General features: G+C 37.7%; 1 protein-coding gene across 3 annotated transcripts in view; it reads right to left on the bottom strand.

Annotated features, from left to right (window-relative positions):
- LOC105474765 (olfactory receptor 2L8) overlaps positions 1–13,711 on the bottom strand; it is a 240,005-nt gene that overhangs the window by 211,813 nt on the left and 14,481 nt on the right. Inside the window, exon 2 of one of the 3 annotated variants that reach the window (XR_011609903.1) lies at positions 5,840–8,360. The exons of the other annotated variants lie outside the window; for them this stretch is intronic. The gene's annotated coding sequence lies outside the window, so the exon portion shown is untranslated. Of the gene's footprint in view, positions 1–5,839; positions 8,361–13,711 lie in introns of those variants that run through there. 3 annotated transcript variants of the gene reach the window in all.

Raw genomic sequence — 13,711 nt, forward strand, 5'->3', positions numbered from 1 at the left:
GATGGTTGTTTCCCTATCTTGGCTGTTGTGAATAATGCAGCAATGAACATGGGAGTGCGGAAATCCCTAGGACATACTGGTTTCAGGTTCTTTGTATATATACTCAGAAGTGGATTACTGGATTGTATGGTAGGTCTGTTCCTAGGTTTTTGAGGAAGTTCCATAGTGTTTATCATAATGGCTGCACTAATTTACCACCAGCAATGCATAAGAGTTCCGTTTTCTAGATTTCATAAACATGAATTCTTTATTTACGCTAGATAGTAGATGGTGCAATTGTATTTGGAAGTTATTTTATGGTGCATGCAATACAATTGTTTTAGGACTTAAAGCTTACACAATTCAGCATCTTCTCCATAGAGTCATGCTTCCTAAGTTCTCCTGGTTTTGCTATGTTCTCAATGTTTCCCTGAAGCAACGTAGTATTCCACATCCAACCTCTAAAAATTGGTGGAGAGGAGCCTTCACCACTTCATTCTCAGCTAAATAATAGTATTTCATGACTCATGACCTCTAAATGAAGTTCAAATCATGTGTAGTTTTCAAAAAAGTGTCCCTATCTAGGAGGATGTGCAGGTGAATTTGCCCTCCCCTATGGACATTTGGCAATATCCACAGATATTTTGGATTTTCACAACTGGGGGTTGCTATCTGCATTTACTGGGTAAGAGACAGGGATGCTGCCAAATATTCTACAGTGCACAGGAAAATATCCACAGAACAAAGAAATATCAATGTCAAAAATGTCCATTTTGCAGATGTTGAGAAACTCTTAATTAATACTATGTTTTATTTTCTCCTTTTTTGGTCTTCATCATGTTTACATGCCCTGTCTTCATCTAATAAAATTAGAAAGTGGTAAAGTTTTCTTTAATTTTTTGTCACAAGTTGCCATTTGGTTCTCACAAGAGCACTGTGAGGTTCTCAGTGTAAATATCCTTTTGCCTGTTTCACTGAAGGTTTAGTGAGTGCACAAGGCAAAACAGCAAGTAAGAGCAAGAAGATAAAGCCTCGGGCATCACGCAACAACTTTCTTCTCATGGGCAAAACCATACACAGGAAAAAAACACACTGTCATCTTTTTTGAGGACTTGACTCTCAGTGCTATCTTTGTTCTCCGGATCTTCTGAGCAACCCAGGTGACTTCAGTTCTCACACAGGTAAACCCTGCACAAACCTGTTCCCACAGGTCTCATCCTGACCCTCACCTCTCCACTGGTTCAGAGATCATGTCTGTGCATTAGTTTGGAAAACAAACAAAATACACCCAGACTGTTGTCTGTGCTTCTCCTGCAGGCATTCTGCTGAACACTGCAGTAAATCAAGCAGAGTCAGTCCCATCACCCCTCTTCTAATCTAATTTGAAATTCTACATATCTTCAAATTGACCACCTAAAGTACAGCATCATTTCCTTCCAGACTGACAGCCACACTGTCAGATGAGTAATTTAAAATGGAAGTAAAATGTCCATGACTATACAATTCACCTATATGGAAACATCTCCAGGTCTTAGAGCAGAAACTCCATTTGAATAACACCAAGTTGTGAACATTCTCCAATTTGCTGCTACCTGCTCCTCTATTCAGAGATTCTGTAGCTGGCTCCTCACATGTTATACCATGTAAAAAATCTCCTTTACCTCTAGTCCTGGAATTCCCTTTCCTGCGTAGTGCAACGCATTAAACCCTATCTGTCTTTTAAGTCTCTTCTTGAATACACTTTGATACATAAATTTCCTTGATTGGGCCTAATAAACTCTTCTACCATTTGTGGTTCTACGTTATTTTAGCATTCATCACCCACTGTCAAGTTGAATATGTCTGTATTTCACGAATGTGGGACTATTAAGGGCAGATTCCGTCTTATTCCTCATATTTCAGGTAAGAATTTCATTTTATGCCTCACATCAACCACTTCAAATACAGATGATTTTTTATCACAAAACTTCTTAGATTTGAAGGCAAGGTATGTTTTAGGCACAAAGAAATATTTTTGTTTAAAAAGGTTCACAAATGGCCATCTCGCTCCTTATTTTTAAAGAACGGTATGTGACAATTTAGTGCATATTAAACACCAGTGGAGTGAATCAATGAGATGTGGAAACCATCAGTCACTTATTCCAGTACTTGCTAAAAGGCAATACTTTATTAACTGTAATTAAAGTTCTACTAAAGCATTTGCATGTTTCTTCCTAAAAACAAAGTTAGATTCAATATCTTATCGGCTTGCTAATCTCTGGGCAGTGTCACACGCCCCAGTCAGCAAGTTTGCAAGAGGACTTTCTGTAGAAAAGCGCACACTTACCCCTCAATACTGCACTGGATATTTCAGGCATGTTGGTGGAGACACACCTGCACCCATGGCTCTAGGCTTCTCTATGTGGAGGTGAACTCCTATATGTGTTGTTTTGTTTGTGTTCACCTGGCAAAGCTCCCTGAGACTAGGGCAATAGAGGGAGAGTCAAAAATAGTCCCAGACAGCCTAAGGCCAGCGTGGGGAGAGGTCTGGGGAAACTCCAGATATTTTCACGGATTTGGTCATCATCAGTTGATTGGGAAAAGAGTGCAATGCTATTTATTTGGACTTCTAAAAGTATCATTCTCTTGATGTGTTCTATATTTCTATATTGTGTAAACTAATATTGAGCAAGTGCATAGTTACAATGTGCCTACAAATAGTATTCAATTTGCTAGTTTTTATTAATCTGCCTAACACATCTAATAAAATTAAATGGGATGAATTAAAGACACGTACACACACATACCTATGTAACAGACAGATACACATATCTAACTGATTTTTTTATTTTTTTATTTTTATTTTTTTTTCTTTTTTTTTTTTAATTTATTTATTATTATTATACTTTAAGTTCTAGGGTACATGTGCATAACGTGCAGGTTTGTTACATATGTATACTTGTGCCATGTTGGTGTGCTGCACCCATCAACTCGTCATTTACATCAGGTATAACTCCCAGTGCAATCCCTCCCCCGCCCCCCTCCCCATGATAGGCCCCGGTGTGTGATGTTCCCCTTTCTGAGTCCAAGTGATCTCATTGTTCAGTTCCCACCTATGAGTGAGAACATGCGGTGTTTGGTTTTCTGTTCTTGTGATAGTTTGCTAAGAATGATGGTTTCCAGCTACATCCATGTCTCTACAAAGGACACAAACTCATCCTTTTTTATGGCTGCATAGTATTCCATGGTGTATATGTGCCACATTTTCTTAATCCAATCTGTCACTGATGGACATTTGGGTTGATTCCAAGTCTTTGCTATTGTGAATAGTGCTGCAATAAACATACGTATGCATGTGTCTTTATAGCAGCATAATTTATAATCCTTTGGGCATATACCCAGTAATGGGATGGCTGGGTCATATGGTACATCTAGTTCTAGATCCTTGAGGAATCGCCATACTGTTTTCCATAATGGTTGAACTAGTTTACAATCCCACCAACAGTGTAAAAGTGCTCCTATTTCTCCACATCCTCTCCAGCACCTGTTGTTTCCTGACTTTTGAATGATCGCCATTCTAACTGGTGTGAGATGGTATCTCATTGTGGTTTTGATTTGCATTTCCCTGATGGCCAGTGATGATGAGCATTTTTTCATGTGTCTGTTGGCTGTATGAATGTCTTCTTTTGAGAAATGTCTGTTCATATCCTTTGCCCACTTTTTGATGGGGTGGTTTGTTTTTTTCTTGTAAATTTGTTTGAGTTCTTTGTAGGTTCTGGATATTAGCCCTTTGTCAGATGAGTAGATTGCAAAAATTTTCTCCCATTCTGTAGGTTGCCTGTTCACTCTGATGGTAGTTTCTTTTGCTGTGCAGAAGCTCTTTAGTTTAATGAGATCCCATTTGTCAATTTTGGCTTTTGCTGCCGTTGCTTTTGGTGTTTTAGACATGAAGTCCTTGCCCATGCCTATGTCCTGAATGGTACTACCTAGGTTTTCCTCTAGGATTTTTATGGTATTAGGTCTAACATTTAAGTCTCTAATCCATCTTGAATTAATTTTCATATAAGGAGTAAGGAAAGGATCCAGTTTCAGCTTTCTACTTATGGCTAGCCAATTTTCCCAGCACCATTTATTAAATAGGGAATCCTTTCCCCATTTCTTGTTTCTCTCAGGTTTGTCAAAGATCAGATGGCTGTAGATGTGTGGTATTATTTCTGAGGACTCTGTTCTGTTCCATTGGTCTATATCTCTGGTTTGGTACCAGTACCATGCTGTTTTGGTTACTGTAGCCTTGTAGTATAGTTTGAAGTCAGGTAGCGTGATGCCTCCAGCTTTGTTCTTTTGACTTAGGATTGTCTTGGAGATGCGGGCTCTTTTTTGGTTCCATATGAACTTTAAAGCAGTTTTTTCCAATTCTGTGAAGAAACTCATTGGTAGCTTGATGGGGATGGCATTGAATCTATAAATTACCTTGGGCAGTATGGCCATTTTCACGATATTGATTCTTCCTATCCATGAGCATGGTATGTTCTTCCATTTGTTTGTGTCCTCTTTTATTTCACTGAGCAGTGGTTTGTAGTTCTCCTTGAAGAGGTCCTTTACATCCCTTGTAAGTTGGATTCCTAGGTATTTGATTCTCTTTGAAGCAATTGTCAATGGAAGTTCATTCCTGATTTGGCTCTCTGTTTGTCTGTTACTGGTGTATAAGAATGCTTGTGATTTTTGCACATTAATTTTGTATCCTGAGACTTTGCTGAAGTTGCTTATCAGCTTAAGGAGATTTTGGGCTGAGACAATGGGGTTTTCTAAATATACAATCATGTCATCTGCAAACAGGGACAATTTGACTTCCTCTTTTCCTAACTGAATACCCTTGATTTCTTTCTCTTGCCTAATTGCCCTAGCCAGAACTTCCAACACTATGTTGAATAGGAGTGGTGAGAGAGGGCATCCCTGTCTTGTGCCAGTTTTCAAAGGGAATTTTTCCAGTTTTTGCCCATTCAGTATGATATTGGCTGTGGGTTTGTCATAAATAGCTCTTATTATTTTGAGGTACGTTCCATCAATACCGAATTTATTGAGCGTTTTTAGCATGAAGGGCTGTTGAATTTTGTCAAAAGCCTTTTCTGCATCTATTGAGATAATCATGTGGTTCTTGTCTTTGGTTCTGTTGATATGCTGGATTATGTTTATTGATTTGCGAATGTTGAACCAGCCTTGCATCCCAGGGATGAAGCCCACTTGATCATGGTGGATAAGCTTTTTGATGTGTTGCTGAATCCGGTTTGCCAGTATTTTATTGAGGATTTTTGCATCGATGTTCATCAGGGATATTGGTCTAAAATTCTCTTTTTTTGTTGTGTCTCTGCCAGGCTTTGGTATCAGGATGATGTTGGCCTCATAAAATGAGTTAGGGAGGATTCCCTCTTTTTCTATTGATTGGAATAGTTTCAGAAGGAATGGTACCAACTCCTCCTTGTACCTCTGGTAGAATTCAGCTGTGAATCCATCTGGTCCTGGACTTTTTTTGGTTGGTAGGCTATTAATTATTGCCTCAATTTCAGAGCCTGCTATTGGTCTATTCAGGGATTCAACTTCTTCCTGGTTTAGTCTTGGAAGAGTGTAAGCGTCCAGGAAATTATCCATTTCTTCTAGATTTTCCAGTTTATTTGCGTAGAGGTGTTTATAGTATTCTCTGATGGTAGTTTGTATTTCTGTGGGGTCGGTGGTGATATCCCCTTTATCATTTTTAATTGCGTCGATTTGATTCTTCTCTCTTTTCTTCTTTATTAGTCTTGCTAGCGGTCTGTCAATTTTGTTGATCTTTTCAAAAAACCAACTCCTGGATTCATTGATTTTTTGGAGAGTTTTTTGTGTCTCTATCTCCTTCAGTTCTGCTCTGATCTTAGTTATTTCTTGCCTTCTGCTAGCTTTCGAATGTGTTTGCTCTTGCTTCTCTTATTTTTAATGTTTATATAATATATACATTATGGATTTGGCTGAAATATTTAATCTTTTGCACAATTTGAGTGGTATCTTTAAAAATTTTAGTATAAGGTATTATATCTTTTTCTCATTTTTCTGGAAATTTCTGATAAAAAAATGTCTATTAACAAAAGTGAGCATTATTCCCTAAAATATGTGTCATTTTGAAAATGCATGCTAATACAATATTTATTCCAGGTCATAACTCTTTGCTCTTACTGTCTACACATCCCCCATAATTGAATTAATGGTAATGTGGAACGTGTGTCAAAGTTTTGAAATAGAAAATGTTTCAACTCCCTGGCAAAGAAAATTATCTCAAACTAAAAGTTCATAGAACTGTTCATTCCAAGACACTCAAAAGTGTATTCTTATTTGAAAATAAACATTTGGTTTTCCACATTAAAAAACTAAGCTTTGAAGATGCAAACCACAGTCCTTATTTTATCTTAAGAGGACAAAAAGTGTCTGTGATGAAAGAGTGATTGAGAACCTTTATTTGGCCTGTGAAGGGCAGTAACAAAAACATTCTAAAGGAAAGTAAGACATTTTAGACCCCGCCTGACAACACTCTTGAATCTTTACAGTCACACTTCAGAACGTATTAACACTTCCACAGGATTTTTCCCAGGGCCCCCATTACATCCTTATTTCGAAGACTGTAGATCACGGGGTTGAGCATGGGTGTCACAATGGTGTAGAAGACAGACACCACTTTATCTTGGCCTGAAGCATGGGAAGAGATTGGCCTCATATACATAAAAATGATGGCACCATAATATAAGCTGACCACTGTCAAATGAGATGAGCAGGTGGAGAATGCTTTCTTCTGGCCCTCAGCAGAAGTCATTTGGATAATGGTGACCAGGATAAGTGTGTAGGAGGACAGGATAACCAGGAATGGAATAAGAAGCAGAATGGTGGTACTGACCAACACCCCTGTCTCATAAGTCAGGGTGTCTTCACAGGAGAGATGCAAGACACTGGGAAGTTCACAGTAGAAATGATGGATTTCTCTGGGTCCACAGAAGGGGAATCTTAAGGTGTAGACAGTATGTAGTGTGGCATTGAAAGCACCACTCATCCATGAGCCAACAGCCATCTGCCTGCAGAGGGACCAGTTCATGAGGAGTGGGTAGTGTAGAGGCTTGCAGACGGCAACATATCGGTCATAGGACATGAGGCCCAGGAGGTACACTCAGTTCCACCTAGAGCCAATCCCAGGAAAATTTGGGTCCCACAGCCAGGAACAGAGATGATGGTGTTGTGCAGAAGGTAGTCAGACACCGTCTTAGGGACAATGGCAAGTGTGAACAGGATGTCAATGAGAGACAGCTGCCAAAGGAAAAAATACATCGGGGTGTGAAGATGAGGATCAGCCAGGATGAGCAGGATCAGGAGGCTGTTTCCAGCCAGTGTGGCAAGAAGCATCGTGGTGATAAGTGCAAAGAGACAGAAGTGAGTTGGGGTGTATTGCAGCAGACCCAGGAGAATGAATTCAGTGACGGTGCGGTTCTCCAAACTTGTCATCACTGGAATCTTCAGAGGTAAAATTTTAAAAGCATGTAAATATAAAACCATTGAACAATTCAGACTGAGCTATTTGGAAGTTAGCCCATTAACAACACAGTCCATCATATATGAAAATCTCTGAAAAAACGGTGACTTCATTAGACTTAAATTCATCAAATGATATTTCTCTTGTTTGATTTAATGTTACACGATGTAAAATAGTCAGACAAATTTTTCCAACTTCTAAATATACGCTGGATACAGGCCCTTCTGTGTAAAACAGGTTGAAAAGAAAGGTCACTTCATTAGCGGTTTACCAGCACTTTTAGTGATGACTTCCCAGTGAAAGAGAACTAATTAGACTGAATTTCTTGCTCCATCTCTGCACGTTCCCATTGACTTCAGAACTTTTATCTCTAAAACACAGCAAAGCTCTGGAAGCAAGTCTGTTTAAATGATAAGAACTGATCACGGACACATTACTATAGACACATGTGTGAATGGGCTTTGTGTTGATTAGTAGAAGCTAATTCTAAATTGATTTTGTATTTTTAGCTATTTTTCTTGCTTTATATACCTACAATTTTCAATATATAGCAAACATTTTACATATAATTTCCCCACAAATATTATTAGCATCCATTCTTTGGGCCTTCCCCCAACTTTCAAGAATGGGGAAATGGAGAATATCCATGTGATTATTGACTCCTGATGATGACGATGCCCTGGGTCGCAGTGTTTTCTCCAGAAATTCTCTCCTGCTACTGTCCCACATACTGATGTGCACCTTCATCTCAAAACAGGAAAGGCTTTGTTCAAATATGCAACCACCTATGTCCTCTATCACTTGATGAGTTCTTCAGCATGAGAAAAACATTCTTTCAAGAAATGGTCTCGATCCTTCTCTTGAAAAGTATGGGGAATCAAAAAGTCGTATTAAAGCGTTAAAGAATTTTTTTCTTATTAAGCCAACCTACTATTTAGTACAGTTAGTCAAATTACTGATTCCTAGGTTTCTTTTCAAATATTTTGTGATTTAATACCATCAGCTCTTTTCCAGTAATCTATACATCATAAAGGTCATATAATAAAATGATGTTCTGATGGTTTATAAAATGATCAGGATGGTGGTTACTAGTGAATGCTAAGTTACGAATATATTTTCACGTTAAAGTTTCAAGAATAATGTGTTCCACAAACTAAGTGTACTTGCATTTAAACATTTAACATAATACTTTGGATAATCAATACAGAGAAACACACCGTTAGACAGTAGAGTAAATCAATAGATATTCATTCTCATTATAAATATTACAAAAAGAAAATGGAAAAATAAAAACAATAGTAGCAGGGTTTAACTACATTAATCTAAACAGCTGAGTATGTGGACACTAAAATAAAATAGCAACATGCTCCTTAGTTCATGACATCCAACAGCTTTATCCTTAGCATGTGTGGCAATTCTTGATTAACTGGAATTAAAACAAACAATAGCACCTGCGGTGCAAATACTATTTTCATGTGAATACTTTGTTAAAAATCTCATGCTGTAAGATAAATGTCTGAATTTTCACCTAAATATACCTATTCTCACAATGCCTTCCCATCTGGATCCCTCACTTTTTCCTACTTTAATATATTCCCCCAAAAATCTATGAAAATCCTCCCAAAACTAAGCAAAAATTCCAATCCCACAACTACCTTATGCCATGACAACCACTCCAGTCCCTGTAATGCCATCTTTTGTATTTTATAGCAACGTGGTCATTACTATGCCCCTTAACATGTATACTGCCCCATTACAATTTATACCTGCGGGTAAAGCCTTATTTATCATTCAAGTTCTTATTCCTATAACTAGTATACACTGCTTGAAGCAGTAAATTTTTATCATGTTTCTATTTATTCACTCATAGAGATCAGACATTATTAAATATGTTGGTAGTAGTACCTTTATGGATGGAGAATGAGATTTAGTGGAGTCAAGATTCAGTACCCAGGTTTTGTTTTCCACATTTAATGGCTGCATGTTTTGAATGAAGTGCTGAACACACTCTAAGCTATCATTTAGCTTAATTTATCACTTGCAAAATTGAGATTATAAGCCATCTATCCCAAATATTTTTCATTCATGAAATATGTTAAAGGTCAATATATACTTGTTAAATTGTTTAACAAGTATATATAACAATATACACTTGTTAAATATGTTAAAAAGCAATATATACTTGTTAGATTATAAATTGATCAAACAATGTGATTAAAACATAAACTATTTCTTGTAATAAATCAGGAAAATTGATTAGTTCCAGATCTAACTACGGAAATTAAATGGCTTTGAAAGCAATTGAACCACATGTTTCCATCCATTTTGCCAGTGCTAGAGACTAAACCTTTGCCTCAAAAGAGCCATTATGATGCCACTATTGTGGATTGTCAAGGGTGGATGGTTATTCTTTGCACATAGGTGGCTGAGTGGAAGACAAGTTATTTTTCCTTTTAACACACTTGTTAATTCCCGGTACCAAAGACTGCTCTTTTTATATGATTTTCTCTAATTTTCGGAGCTTTTGTAGATTTTGCCAGTATTTTAAATTTTCCATCACTTTCTTCTCTTTCTATGCCACTAATAAACCGCAGGAACCAGCTAATTGTTCTGTACTGTTCAGAAATACTTACATTATAATCATAAACTGGTAGCCAGTATAAACGTACTACAGACAGCATTATCAGAAAGCAGGGTTTTCTGTTAGACATATTTTTATTTGTAATCTCACTCTGCCAGTTACAGGCTCATGATTATAGGTCTGCTTATATTCTGCGACTTTTGCTTTGCTCTCTCAAAAATTCAAATTACAATCCTCACCTTGAAAGAAAAACGTATTTACATATGACATTTCTTTAAGAAAATGGGTGGACCAGAGTTAATGCTAAGAAACATTTACATGATTTCTATTGTCTTCACTATGCATTCTAAATTTCTGAGCAGTTTGCTCACACTATTTATCTCCTTCCATCCTATTCTTTCTCTTTCTTTCTCTCTTTTCCCCTCCCCTCCTCCACTTCCCTCTCTTCATTTTTCTTCTTTCCTCCTTCTCTTCCTCTTTGCATTCCATTGTGTCTTCAAAAGTGCTAGATTTAATTTCAAAGTTTCTATTTTCTAGTAATTTTCTTTTTGGTAAGCAAATAAATATTCATTAACTTAAAATGTAGATGATCCCTAAGCTTCCTGCCTGACATAGTATGAAAAAGATAATGACAAAAGTTTAAAATGTCATTTATTTATTGATACCTCTGCTATATATTTTACTTTTTAGCACATTAATAGATTATGAATATAGGTGCTAGTATTTTAGTGTTAATATTTAAAAATTAAAATAGAGATACCATAAAATAAAGGTGAGGATTTCAAAAAGATTGGGTTTCAAAAGTAGGACATAGATAATCAATCAAAATGTAAAATATGTTAATAGAAGGAACCTATAATAGACTGCTTTCACAAAGAAGTTTAAAATAGAAGAATGTATATTTAATTCGACAATAATTTGGCATTTAGGCAACTTTTGATAACTCCTTGTTTTATAAGAATTTCTAGATAACAATTAGCCACAGTCATGATTTGTCTTTCATAGCCACCATATCTATCTTAAGGTGATAAGGTTCTATTACCTTACCATTATTTGGAGGAAATTGCCCATGTTTAATGAAAATGTAAGATGCTGAAAAAATTAAGTAAAAAATAGAAATAAAGTTGAATTTTATCTTTGATTGATATTAATGCAATTAAATTCAATAAAAATGATTATTTCCATAGCCCTTTGTAGATACAGCCAGGTTAGAAAGATAATCTGTCCAAGTAACAGAATCATCATGATATGTAAGATCTTAAAAGTAGCAGAGATTCTTTAAATCTTTAAGATTTAGATATGAAATTTAGATTTAAACTGAAATTTAATCATTCAGATATTCTATAGAAGTTTAGGTATTGAGATGTTCTTAACATATCCATTTGAAATTATGAGTTCAGAATCATTCATGTTTTATAGCTACTTACCCGCCTAGTGATTAATTTTTTGTGCAAAAAGACTAGGAACTTATCAAATACAATTTCATCTCCCTTCACTGGGAGCCAAAACATAAATAGAATGTTTAAAATAAGAAAATATGTCCTTAAATAAGAAATATCTTCTATGTTTAAGCACTTACATATGCACTAGAAAAAAATACAAAACAAAGTACTTTAAATCCAGGAATTTATAAACATTGGGATTTTATTTTCCCATGGTAATTGCATCATTTGGAATCCTCTCAAGTAGGATTTCCACTATAAACAAAGGTTTCAGGTGAGAAAAATGCCTAATTGGACACTGCTGTGGAATTCTTCTAATTCCCTTACCATGCTTACTTCCCAAGATAAAGAATTACAGGGGTTTAACATGACTTGTGTAAACCATGATATAATGGAATATGTTTAAAGAGATCCACACAGTTATTTGCAAAATCTTTAGATATCAAATGAATTATTTTGTGAGAAATGAAGTGGGACTAAGCAGCCTTAACATCTGTCTAATATATAATTGTATAATGCAATTAGGTTGATTAAAATTGCAAACAAAAGTTATCAAAAATTCCTTAGCTGGATTGCTACATAGATAATGATAAACATCAGTAAAGCTAGGTAAAATGGAGTGGGCCTGTAATCCCAGCTACTCAGCTGAGGAAGGAGGACCACTTGGGTACAGAAGTTCAACACCAGCCTGGGCAACACAGTGAAACCCCGTCATAAAAAAAAATAAAAAAATAAAAAATAAAATAAAATAAAAAAATTCCATAGAGGGAGGGCTGAGCAAGATGATGAAATAGAAAGCTCCAACAACCATTCCCCTGCAAGGACACCAAGTCAACAACTCTCTACAAACAAACCACCACCTTTCTAAGAATGAAAAATCAGGTGAGCACTCACAGTACCTGGTTTCATATCACTGAAAGAAGGACTAAAGGGATTAAAAACAGCCCTGAATCATGAACATCAGCCCACCCCACCCGCCATCAACGTGGCATGATGCGGAGATCATCTCTGGGTGCCAAGGGAGGGAGAACACAGCAATTGTGAGGCAATGAACTCACTGCTGTCCTGTTAGAGCAAAAAGGAAAACTGGACCAAACTCAACTGACACCTGCCCACAAAGGGAGCATTTAAAGCAGCCCTAGCCAGAGGGGAACCAATCACAGTGCTCTAAATTTGAGGGCCTGCAACCTCCCCACCAAGGACTACAGCACTCTGTGTCTCCAAGCAAACTTGAAAGGCCATCTAAGCCATAAGGACAGCAACTCGTAGGTGAGTCCTACAGCTGAACTAGGCCCAAAGACAGTGGACTGAGGGGCATGTCATGTACTGAGACACCAGACGGGGTGGCCAAGGGAGTGCTGGCATCACTCCCCTAACCCCAGGCTGCTCAGCTCTAAGCTCCAAAAGAAACCGCTTCCTTCCGCTTGAGGAGAGGAGAGGGAAGAGTAGGGAGCTTTTGTCTTGCGTCTAGAATACCAGCCAAGCCACAGCAGAATAGGGGACAGGTCAGATTTATGAGGCCTCCATTCCAAGCCCTAGCTCCCAGATGACACTTCTAGACACACCCTGGGTCAGAAGGGGACCCTTTGCCTTGAAGGAAAGGACCCAGTTCTGGCTACATTCATCATCTGCAAACTAAAGAGCCCCTCGGCCCTGAATAACGAGCAGCACCTAGCAGATACTACATCGAGGGTGTGATGGTTAACACTGAGTGTCACCTTGATTGGATTGAAGTATGCAAAGTATTCTTCCTGGGTGTGTCTGTGAGGGTGTTGCCAAAGGAGATTAACATTTGAGTCAGTGGATTGGGAGAGGCAGACCCAGCCTTAATCTGGGTGGGCATCATCTAATCAGCTGCCACCATGGCTAGGATTAAAGCAGGCCAAGGAACATGGAAAGACTAGACTGGCCTAAGTCTTCTGGACTCCATCTTTCTCCCATGCTGGATGCTTCCTGCCTTCGAATATTGAACTGTAAATTACTTAGTTCTTGGACTCTTGGACCAACACCAGTGGTTTGCCTGGGAATCTTGGGCCTTTGGCCACAGACTGAAGACTGCACTGTTGGCTTCCCCACTTTTGAGGTTTTGAGACTCAGACTGGTTTCCTTGCTCCTCAGCTTGCAGATGGCCTATTGCTGGACTTAACCTTGTGATCATGTGAGTCAATACTCCTTAATAAACTCCCC

This window comes from Macaca nemestrina, chromosome 1 (assembly GCF_043159975.1).
Source record: "Macaca nemestrina isolate mMacNem1 chromosome 1, mMacNem.hap1, whole genome shotgun sequence".
NCBI lineage: Eukaryota > Metazoa > Chordata > Mammalia > Primates > Cercopithecidae > Macaca > Macaca nemestrina.